The sequence below is a fragment of the Ranitomeya imitator genome, chromosome 7, assembly GCF_032444005.1.
Source record: "Ranitomeya imitator isolate aRanImi1 chromosome 7, aRanImi1.pri, whole genome shotgun sequence".
NCBI classification, from domain to species: Eukaryota; Metazoa; Chordata; class Amphibia; order Anura; family Dendrobatidae; genus Ranitomeya; species Ranitomeya imitator.
Window position 1 is genome coordinate 48,589,911 of NC_091288.1, and position 12,010 is coordinate 48,601,920.

The window sequence follows — 12,010 nt, forward strand, 5'->3', positions numbered from 1 at the left end:
ATTAGTTCACTGTTTGTAGTTAAGCATTATGTTCTGTACTAGAAAATGTTAAGCTGTCCTGCCTTATAGACCAGTGGATTACTTGAGACCTTTCTAGCACAGCACCTCTATCGCCATTACGGTATGGACTCAGTCAGCATTATTAAAGGAGTTACAGCAGGAACAAGAGCTGCAAGTTTCCAAGAAGTGAATGCAGGATTTACTATGCTGATAGTGAGGAGCTGCCCCAAGACTAGTTACAGCTGAAATAACGAAGACAGTCTAGGAAGAGTCCAACATCATTTGGAGCCTACTAGAATGATAGCTACAGTACGGCAGGTGTGACAAAAAGCCAATAGGTCTAGCAGTGAGACCTGAAAGCGAGGGCCATAAGAATAGGTAAGGTGTGCTTTCATTCTCTACCCTATACACCGCAGCTTGTCTTATTAGATTGTAATCACTTTAAATTTGCTTCGCAGGAGATTTGGAATAACTTGGAACAGAAAACATGGTTTCTCTGGATTCAACCCCAGCATAAATGAGTAAGTATTTATTCGTCTTGTAAACTTGCAGGGTGTTTTTTTTTTTTTTTTTTTTTTTTTTTTTTGATAAACCTTTTGTGCAACAGCAAACCTGTAAAGCATCTGATTAAAGTGTTAGGCCCACCATATTCAATCTTCAGGAGCACTTGGCTTCCTGCTTTTCGGGGGAGTGGTGTGCTCCTGATGACTGTTTTGTAGCAGTGGTATGGCTAAACTGCTGACTAGAACTGTGTGTTCTGACGCTGCAAGCAGAGACCTATTTTCCTCTGCAGAATTGGAGGAACACTGGGGTTCTGAAGCTCACTGCATCCATCTGGTCAGCTTCAGTCTACAGCAAAGAGCTGGTAAGAGCCAGGCTCCTTGCCTATGAGACCGGCCACACTTATGGACAGCAGAGGTGACCAGTAACCTAGGCAATGAGCAGTAGCCTATAAAATTAAAAACCACTGTTCTGAGTTTTAAGAGGGCAAAATTGATTTTTACAAGCGCATTGCAATGTAAACCTTTTTAACCCCTTTTCGACAGTGTGTAATAGTACACCGATATCAGACTCCCTTCCTTTTGATGTGGGCTGCGACACATGTCGGCTGTTTTGAGCATCGCGATCCACCTGCAGCTAACTAGTTAAATGCCGCTGTCCTGCTCTGACAGTGGCACAAGCTTCCGGCAAGCGTGCCATAAATCCCACCCATCAGCGCCCATGTCACATGACGACAAGAGGTCTCCACTAGACCTATAGTTGTCACTGCTGGATTGCTATAAGCAAGTTCTGATCACCCGCCCTTTCACCCCATTCAAAATTAAAACTAAAAAAAACACACATTTGGTATCGTCGCATTCAGTCGCCCGATCTATCAATATAAAAAAAATTAACCCGATCACCAAACAGCGTAACAAGGAAAAGGTCAAAATGCCAGAATTATCTTAGTACCTTAAGTACACGCCCAACTCAAGATCACGGAACATGGAGATGCTATGGGTATCAGAAAAAGGAGCCAATTTTTTTTCACCACTTAGATAAAAAAATAACCTAGACATGTTTGGTGTCTATGAACTTGTAATGACCTGGAAAATCATAATGGCAGGTCAGTTTTTAGCATTTAGTGAACATAGTAAAAAAAAAAAAAATTTGTGGAATTGCACTTTTTTTTGCAATTTCACTCCAATTGGAAATTTTTCCTGTTTTTCCAGTAGACGATATGTCTCTGAACACTTTAACCCCTGGGCAATTTTTGTTTTGTTTTGCTCCTTTATCCATCAATAAGGTTGCGTGAGAGCTTTTTTATTTTGCTGTACTGTTTGTATTTTGAACTACACTGTTTATTTTACCGTATCGTATACTGGAAAATGGAAAAAAAAAAATTCTAAGTGTGGTGAAAAAAAGTGCAATTCCACACGTGTTACCATGTTCACTTTTTAAAGGGAACCTGTCACCCCCCCAAATCAAAGGTGAGCTAAGCTCACCGGCATCAGGGGCTTATCTACAGCATTCTGTAATGCTGTAGATAAGCCCCCGATGTAACCTGAAAGATGCGAAAAAGAGGTTAGATTATACTCACCCAGGGGCGGTCCCGCTGCAGTCTGGTCCGATGGGTGTCGCGGTTCGGGGCCTCCCATCTTACGATGACATCCTCCTTTTTTTTTTTTTTTTTTTTGTCTTCACGCTGCGGCTCTGGCGCAGGCGTACTTTATCTGCCCTGTTGAGGGCAGAGCAAAGTACTGCAGTGCGCAGGCGTCGGGAAAGGTCAGAGAGGCCTGGTGCCTGCGCACTGCAGTACTTTGCTCTGCCCTCAACATGACAAAGTACACTTGTGCCAGAGCCGCAGCGTGAAGACAAGAGGACGTCATCTGATGAAGATAGGAGGCTTTGGACCGGACCGTGACACCCATCGGATCGGACCGCCCCTGGGTGAGTATAATCTAACCTCTTTTTCTCATCTTTTAGGTTACATTGGGGGCTTATCTACAGCATTACAGAATGCTGTAGCTAAGCCCCTGATGCCGGTGGGCTTAGCTCACCTTCGATTTTGGTGGTGACAGGTTCTGTTTAATGCTAAAACTGACCTGCCATTATGATTCTCCAGGTCATTACAAGTTTGTAGATGCTAAACATGCCTAGGTTCTTTAAGTAGTGAAAGAAATCCAAAGTTTCAACAAAAGAAAAAAAACCTTCTGGGGCTGAGTGCTTATTTTTTGCACGCCGAGATGACTTTGTATCTACCCCAAAATAGTATAAATAATATTTTGATCGCCTGTTGCAATGTTGCTGCGACCAAGACCTAATTCTGTTCTGAATTTTTGTCGTTACTCCTTTTAGCAATCAGATGGATTTTTTTTTTCTCTTAGGGTATGTTCACACATTCCTGATTTCCCTGCGGATTTTTCCGCAGCTCTTTTTGAAAATCCGCAGTGCAAAATCAATGCGGTTTTCACTGCGGATTTTCATGCGGTTTCTTCTGCGGTTTCTTCTGCGGATTCCTCTGCGGGTTTTCAACTGTACTTTCCTATTGGTGCAGGCTGAAAACCGCTGCGGAATCCGCAGAAAGAATTGACATGGTACTTCTTTTTTTCCGCAGCGTTTCCGTGCGGTTTTTTAAGGGAAATTCAGGATCATGTGCACAGCGGGTTTTGTTTTCCATAGGGTTACATTGTACTGTACACCACATGGAAAACTGATGCGGATCCGCAGCGTCAAATCCGCTGCGGAGCCGCAGCAAAAACCGCACCGTGTGAACATACCCTTATAATGTTTTTTGAGACTTGAAGCTGTGACCTTCTGATCGCCTGTACTACACATAGCTGGGCTTCTGCTCTGTGTAAAAGAAATACTTGTCTGCTATGAATGCAGATGCAGATCCCCAGTTATGCAAATCCGTCGGTGCCCCGCGATCATGACAGGAGCCCTGATCAGCGAGCTTAGTGACTAGCTTCCAGTGCCAGCATGTTAAATGCTGCTGTCAAGAGATTGGCATCAGTATTAACATGTTAACAGCCGCGGGTGGATTGTGATTCCACCCATGACTGTTAACCACTTAATGACCACCAATGTCTTTTTACTGGCTTGAGATATAATAGCATCCCCATGCAGGTGACAATCCAGCAGCTGTCAGCTGTACACCATAGCTGACAACTTGCTGCATCAGCCACATTCAGTGTTTTCACCATCCAGATCTGTTTAACCCCTAATTCTGCTGTCAATAGTGACTACATATAAATGGTTAACAGTGTGGGGGCTCCCTCTTTATCCCCATTGGCGCCCTGAGATCATGATTGTGTGGTCCTGATGTTTGCCATGGCAATTCACAGCCAAATAGCGGCCTTAGTCTGCCGGCTATAGTGGACTGTTCAGAAGTTACCGACATTTAGGAGGTAAAAGGTTTTTCATTCCTGTCATGTCATTTTTGCAGCTTGACAATTCCTGACTTGTATAGTTCCCGGTAGCCAACATGACTACAAGTTTGCTGTTTTTAACTAGTCTTGTTTCTGAAATATAATGATGACCACTTTATAAGTGGAAATGTGTAGAACGATAACTTCAGTGTGCATGAATACAATGTTTGTGTTAGAAACCTGTGATTTGGTTACATTCAGCACAATTTATCTTGGTACCCATTTGCACAGCTTTACAGTAAGTATTTTCCTCTTTCAGAAATTTTTAAGGATTTGTTACACCTGGAAACGTCTATGGAAAGGATCTTTAGTGGACCTTCTGGATCTCTTCAGCCAAATACTCTGGTGAGTGTAAGTGTAAAACTGGCTGTACACATTAGATGACTGTCGGCCAAATGATGCTCGGGCTGAACTTTTGGCTGATGCACATCTCAACTGGCACGACCAAGTCGACCAAGCATGCCTGTGTTCTCTGAGAAAACAACCGGTTGAGACATCCGCAGCAGCATATCTCTGGAAGAACAGTGCGATCAGCAGTATGAAATCAGACATGTGTGAATGACCTCTCTCCCCACCATCAGTCGGTCAGCAACCGCCCCTGAAAAAAAATACACCATAGACTGTCAGCCAAACCTGGCTAATGGATGGTTCAGCTGACAGTCCACGGCCGGGATCGCACATACACAAGATACGGCCGAGTCTCGCAGGTGAAAACCCAGCTCTGGCGCCGGCACTCCGGAGCGGAGTGTGCAGCTCCATGTATTGCTGTGCAGCTGCACGCTCCGCTCCAGAGTGTCGGCGCCAGAGCTGGGTTTTCACCTGCGAGACTCGGCCGTATCTCGCGACCTAATGTATGGTAGACTTTAGAAGGGGCTAATCCCTAGTTTCGCATAGCTTTGACTCCTCGCCCCACCCATATGCTCATTTTAGAAAGCAATGTTTTTTGGGTCAGCTTTCTAGTCAATCCTAGAATTTACCTGTAGTTGATAACTGAAGGGCTTCTGGTACTACTTTAAGGCCACCTTACTCCTAAAATAACTGGTCAAAAACCAGAAGTTAGTGGCTTGCTGTGTTCACATGCTGTGGCTTTTTACCACAACAGCCCTTTGCCACAATTGCAGGTGAAATGGCAGTTCCCTTGCAAGATTAAGTGATTGCATGGAATTGGTAAAAAATGCAATGGGTGCACAGGGGGCTGCTGCAGTTAAATCCGTATTACCCTCAACCTTTTTATCCTCTTAATATATTGCAGCATCATATTGTATAGCAGTGTGTACTTATTACTCATTTTTCCTTTCTACCCAGATAATTTTTGTTTATCTATGACCTCACATAACTGAATAACTTAATCCTTCTAAGCTCTATGTTGAAACAGAAGGTCAATTTTTGCTGTATGAGTCATAAGACAGTGCAAAAGTCCCTGATGGGGAGGAGGAAGCAGCTGGGTAAGTAGGTGAAAAAGGTGATGACTAATGCAGGAAAAAGACCACATGTTTCTACATAGAGCAGAGAAAAGAGAGGCATTGGATGTGTAGAAAGGCAAATGAGCAATTGCAAGTACAGTGCTGCATAATATAATTGCAATATATATTAAGAGGCTAAAAATTTTGATGAATGTGCTTGTTTAAAGAACTTTTCAACTGCACCAAAAAGTGGAGTTAAATACCTTGAAAAAGTATAGATGTAAAGACTGGCGCTCAGCAAATGACTGACCCAAGGGTAAGATTTGTATAAAGAGCTGCTGGTGATTGAAGCAGGTTCTGTGTATACCTGCTAGAAAGCAAAGCCTAAAAAAAAACCCTACATACACATGTATGGAGTAGCACGGTGATATATTCTTCTTTTTTTTTTTTTTTTTGTTAAATACCTTGTTACTTGACCTCTCCCAAATCTGACTTGATGCAAAGTATGTGAAATCTCTGCTTACAATCCAAGTGCATTTCTTCATATTGTGCTCCCAAAAGTAACAATTGTGAACATCTATGCTGCTCATGTAGATTCTAATGTGTACTGCTGAAAATACGAGGGGAACACAGAACAAGTCATAAGAAAATAAAGACTCCACAATTCAGCTAAATATTGGATCAAATCTAAAGGTGCTGCCTTTATTTTTACTTAAAGGGAAGGTGCTGCAATTTTGTTTTTGTATTAAAAATAATTGTTTATATAAACAATTTTAATTCAAAATTATTATTTTTAACTTTAATATATTTTTTATTATTAATTATTTTTGCAGCCACAGGGTGCCGCCATTTTGCTTTGCAGCAGTGTAAGAGTCCCAGCACGACACTTACACTGTGCAAATATGGCAGCCCTGGACATAGGAGGCTGCGGTCGGGAGCCAACCCCATAGCTAGCATTATAAACTGCTCTCTGCTCTGATGAGGCCACGCCCCCTGGGCGGTCTCCACATCACAGCAGAGGCAGGAGGTCGGCGCCATCTTGCTTCAGCCTACAGTGGAGTGTACCTGTGAGCTCCACTGTGACTGAGCTGTACTGTTGGAGGAGCAGCTCTATCTGTCTCCCTCACACTGTCAGTGGCCGTTCCCTGTCCTCTGCTGCCTGGTGTGTGGCTGTAATCTCTAGAGAGGGTGAAGGAGTGTTGCCATCTGATGTCCTCTATCAGGAGCTGCAGAGAGGTAACAGAGGGGGATGGGGAGGTTCTGTGCTGCTCCGACCTCTCACTGCAGCTCCTCACAGGACATCAGACCCTGCATCTATCACTATACTGTGCTGAGCCGTGTATCTAATCCTCTCCTGTGTAATATTGTCTGCTGGCCCCTGTATATAATCCTCTCATGTGTGATACTATGCTGAGCCATGCATCTCATCCTGTACTGTGTGATACTGTCTGCTGAGCCGTGTATCTAATCCTATACTGTGATACTTTGCTGAGCCATGCATCTAATCCTCTCCTGTGTGATATTATGCTGAGCCGTGTATCTAATCCTCTCCTGTGATAGTCTGTTGAGCCGTGTATCTAATCCTCTCATGTGTGATACTATGCTGAGCCATGCATCTAATCCTATACTGTGATATTATGCTGAGCCGTGTATCTAATCCTCTCCTGTATGATACTGTCTGCTGAGCTGTGTATCTAATCCTCTCCTGTGTGATACTTTGCTGAGCCATGCATCTAATCCTCTCCTGTGATACTATGCTGAGCCGTGTATCTAATCCTATACTGTGTGATACGGTCTGCTGAGCCGTGTATCTAATCCGATTCTGATATATTATGCTGAGCCATGCATCTAATCCTCTCCTGTGATAGTCTGTGGAGCCGTGTATCTAATCCTCTCCTGTGTGATACTATGCTGAGCCGTGTATCTAATCCTATACTGTGTGATATGGTCTGCTGAGCCGTGTATCTAATCCAATTCTGATATATTATGCTGAGCCATGCATCTAATCCTATACTGTGATATTATGCTGAGCCATGCATCTAATCCTATACTGTGATATTATGCTGAGCTGTGTATCTAATCCTCTCCTGTGTGATACTGTCTGCTGAGCCGTGTATCTAATCCTCTCGTGTGATACTGTCTGCTGAGCCGTGTATCTAATCCTATACTGTGATATTATGCTGAGCCATGCATCTAATCCTATACTGTGATATTTTGCTGAGTCATGCATCTAATCCTATACTGTGTGATACTGTCTGCTGAGCCGTATATCTAATCCTCTCCTGTGTGATATTATGCTGAGCCGTGTATCTAATCCTCTCCTGTGTGATACTGTCTGCTGAGCCGTGTATCTAATCCTATCCTGTGTGATGCTGTCTGCTGAGCCGTGTATCTAATCCTATCCTGTGATGCTGTCTGCTGAGCCGTGTATCTAATCCTATCCTGTGTGATACTGTCTGCTGAGCCGTGTATCTAATCCTCTCCTGTGTGATACTGTCTGCTGAGCTGTGTATCTAATCCTCTCCTGTGTGATATTATGCTGAGCCATGCATCTAATCCTATACTGTGATACTGTCTGCTGAGCCGTGTATCTAATCCTATACTGTGTGATACTTTGCTGAGCCATGCATCTAATCCTCTCCTGTGTGATACTATGCTGAGCCATGCATCTCATCCTATTATGCTGAGCCATGCATCTAATCCTATACTGTGTGATACTGTCTGCTGAGCCGTGTATCTAATCCTATACTGTGTGATACTTTGCTGAGCCATGCATCTAATCCTCTCCTGTGTGATACTATGCTGAGCCATGCATCTCATCCTATTATGCTGAGCCATGCATCTAATCCTATACTGTGTGATACTGTCTGCTGAGCCGTGTATCTAATCCTATACTGTGTGATATTATGGTGAGCCGTGTATCTAATCCTATACTATGATACTGTCTGTTGAGCCGTTTATCTAATCCTATACTGTGATATTATGCTGAGCCATGTATCTAATCCTCTCCTGTGTGATACTGTCTGCTGAGCCGTGTATCTAATCCTCTCCTGTGATACTGTCTGCTGAGCCGTGTATCTAATCCTCTCCTGTGTGATACGGTCTGCTGAGCCGTGTATTTAATCCTCTCCTGTGATACTGTCTGCTGAGCCGTGTATCTAATCCTCTCCTGTGTGATACTGTCTGCTGAGCCGTGTATCTAATCCTCTCCTGTGATACTGTCTGCTGAGCCGTGTATCTAATCCTCTCCTGTGTGATACGGTCTGCTGAGCCGTGTATTTAATCCTCTCCTGTGATACTGTCTGCTGAGCCGTGTATCTAATCCTCTCCTGTGATATTATGCTGAGCCGTGTATCTAACCCTCTCCTGTGTGATACTGTCTGCTGAGCCGTGTATCTAATCCTATACTGTGTGATATTATGCTGAGCCATGTATCTAATCCTCTCCTGTGTGATACTGTCTGGTGAACCGTGTATCTAATCCTCTCCTATGCACTCCTCTCCCCCCCTGCATATCTTTCCCCATTGCACACACAACTCAATGCGTGCGATAACAGGAGCTGCGGGCGTCATGCTGTATTATGGCATTATGTGAGATCTATATGACGGTATTATGTGATCTGTATGGTGAGAATTATATGGTGGTATTGTGTGTGATCTATATGGCGGTATGTCAGAACACTGGTGGTATTATGTGTGATCTATATGGCGGTACGTGAGAACACTGGTGGTATTATGTGTGATCTATATGGCGGTATTATGTGAGAACACTGGCAGTATTATGTGTGATCTATATGGCGGTATTATGTGAGAACACTGGTGGTATTTTGTGTGATCTATATGGCAGTATTATGTGAGAACACTATGGCAGTATTATCTTCAGAAAGCGGACCCATTCTATGGTGGTTCTGGCTGAGCACCTGCACGCGGGTCTGGGGTAATAGAGGGGGCAGCATGACCTCCAGTTAGGTGCAGTCAGGGGAAGGCTGGTGAGGCAGCTGAAGAGAGGGGTCTCATTTTTATCGTTACTATATGGCTACATTTCCTTCCCAGCGTCACCCCAGACTGCGCCTGTCGCCTCGCTTTCACACATTGCCAGGACAGGATGGAGAAGACAGGATCTGAGGAGGGGAATGGGGTCTGTATGAAAAGTCTGGATCAGACCAGGCCATCAATCCGCAGAAATGTTTCCTGGATTTCTGTGGAGCAGACGGTCCATCCATGTGTATAAAAGACAGCGCTCTATGTACAATCCCTGGCTGCTCCGCGCACCAAACAGGGGGCCCCTATAGACCAGCACACTGCTCTCCTGAAATACTCTGTGCTGCTGTCACCCTGCTCCCTCCACCACATATCTCCCAGAATCCTTGCTGCCTGCCATCCTCGGTGACCGTCTACTTGTCAGTATAAGGCTGCTTTCACACTAGCGTCGGTATGGGCCCGTCGCAGTGCGTCGGGCCGACGTACCGACGTATGCTGTGAAAGAAATGTCCGACGTGGGCAGCGGAAGCAGTCTTACGACGTTTCCGCTGCCCCATTGTTAGGTCTGGGGAGGATGGGGCGGAGTTTCTGCTGTGCAGGCGCAGTCGAAAATGGCGGACTCGACGCACAAACAAACGTTACATGTAACTTTTTTTGTGGCGGCGGTCCACCAAAACATGACGCAACCGTCGCACGACAGTTACGACGTGTGGCAATACGTCGCAATGCGTCGCTAATGTTAGTCTATGGGGAAAAAACGCATCCTGCAGACAACTTTGCAGGATGTTTTTTCTTCTGAATGACTCATTGCAACGTACAGCCAACAACGCTAGTGTGAAAGTAGCCTAAGGCTGCCGTCCACTATCAGTATTTGGTCAGTATTTTACCTCAGTATTTGTAGCTAAAACCAGGAGTGGGTGATAAATACAGAAGTGGTGCAGATGTTTCTATTATACTTTTCCTCTATTTGTTCCACTCCTGGTTTTGGCTTACAAATACTGAGGTAAAATACTGACCAAATACTGATAGTGTGACGGCAGCCATACTCTGCAGTCACCAACAAAATGGCTGCTCACTGGGTTCCTGAATATCATCCTCTCTAATCCCTTAGCAAACACCCAGAAGGGGAGGAGAGGAGACATCACACACGTCAGCAGACTCCGCCCATAATTACTGCAGTGCTGTAATGTGAGCTAGTTGTACACTAGGTTTTTCTGAAATTTCAGCAGCTGCTCCCCCTAGTGTTGAAAAGTGGAAATTCCAAAACTTTTCAAATTATTTTTCATATTTTACTAAATTATAAACAAATGATATTTTTTAAGAAAATTTAATCATTAATTCTTTACATTTTTACAATTTCTGAAAATATTTTTTTTTTTATGGCACCTTCCCTTTAAAATCCACTCCTGGTATGGATTTTGGCGACTTATAAACTGCACTGTGTGAACAAGGAGTCGCACAATATAAATACAGCTGTTTACTTATGAAGAGCTCTTGTCAGATGTAATGTTGATTTAAAACTGTACATCCCACCTAACATTGTCAAAGATGAGACGCCTTGTGCAGCAAAATATGAAATTACTCTTAACTTTCTAATTTCTTTTATCTATAGGTCAGACTGGAATTTTCTTGAGTGACAAAACATCTCTGTACCTGGAGAAAAGGGATAAATACATAACCAGCTTCCAACAGTTAAATGAGAAATAAGTTTTATATAATAAAGTGTTTTTTTTTTCTATGTTTCTTTATTAATTTCTTACAAATTGATAAATACATGTTCCTTTCATGGGCACCACACTTTACACACCAAACCTACATGTAACACTTTTGCAATCCTATTATGGTCACAAATCCTAGCTAGCCTGGGCAGGATCGCCTGAATGATCAACATCGAAAGAACTGTTGATTATAACTAAAATCGCACCAATCGGTTAGGCTGGGAGGTGTGACGTGGACGCAGAAATAACTGTATTATGTGTATGTGACACTGGCCTTTAAAAGGAAATTGATTCCGACATCATGAATCAGAGCAGGACTACAGCCAGGTATATTTCCCTGACATGCCACAGCCTCTTAGAGAAAGACATCTGGCATTGATTGTCTATAAACCTAGATTGAAAAGGCAGCTGGAGATCAGTAATCAACCTGCGTAATCTGGTGTTTCCTCCAGATAGCGTCTCTACTGCTGACTGACAGGTTTTCTCAAAAAGAGACTGGGCAGTAACCTGGGCCAGGGAGAAGTGGGTTGTGCAAAACTAGTCCCTTCCCTGGCTGGCTAGTGTCCATTTTAACTACATTATCTGCTATAGTTCTTGTATAGATTGAAATTGTGAATAGAACATTCAGTGGGTGACTGGAGTAGCTGTTTGTATTTTCCGGCGTCTGAGCCTTCCCCATTAGTAAAAGGAGCTCCCTGATTGAGGGTGCCATCCAGTGTAAATCTAGTAGCATGGATGCAATCCTTTGGGGGTGCAGGGTCAGGTCTTAAGTCCAAATCCTGGATCTAAAAGAATAGCTTGCAATACAAAGATTAGTTACTAATGGGGTTTGCTGGGGTAGATGTGGAGGAAGATGCCAACATAATGTTGTCGCCATCTCTGACATAAGGAGGTAGAGTTAAGCGTATTAGGGAGGCTTGGCAAACTTGTTGGGGTGCACCAAATCTAGAAAAGTTGATTGCTGAAGCAAGGCACGGACATTGCCCTCATCTGTTATT

General features: G+C 43.7%; 1 protein-coding gene across 1 annotated transcript in view; it reads left to right on the plus strand.

Annotated features, from left to right (window-relative positions):
- HNRNPA3 (heterogeneous nuclear ribonucleoprotein A3) overlaps nucleotides 1-11,029 on the plus strand; it is a 33,335-nt gene extending 22,306 nt beyond the window's left edge. The window contains exons 12-14 of the transcript XR_011314632.1: nucleotides 459-521; nucleotides 4,171-4,256; nucleotides 10,907-11,029. The gene's annotated coding sequence lies outside the window, so the exon portion shown is untranslated. The remainder of the gene's footprint in view (nucleotides 1-458; nucleotides 522-4,170; nucleotides 4,257-10,906) is intronic.
- The last annotated feature ends 981 nt before the right edge of the window (nucleotides 11,030-12,010 follow it).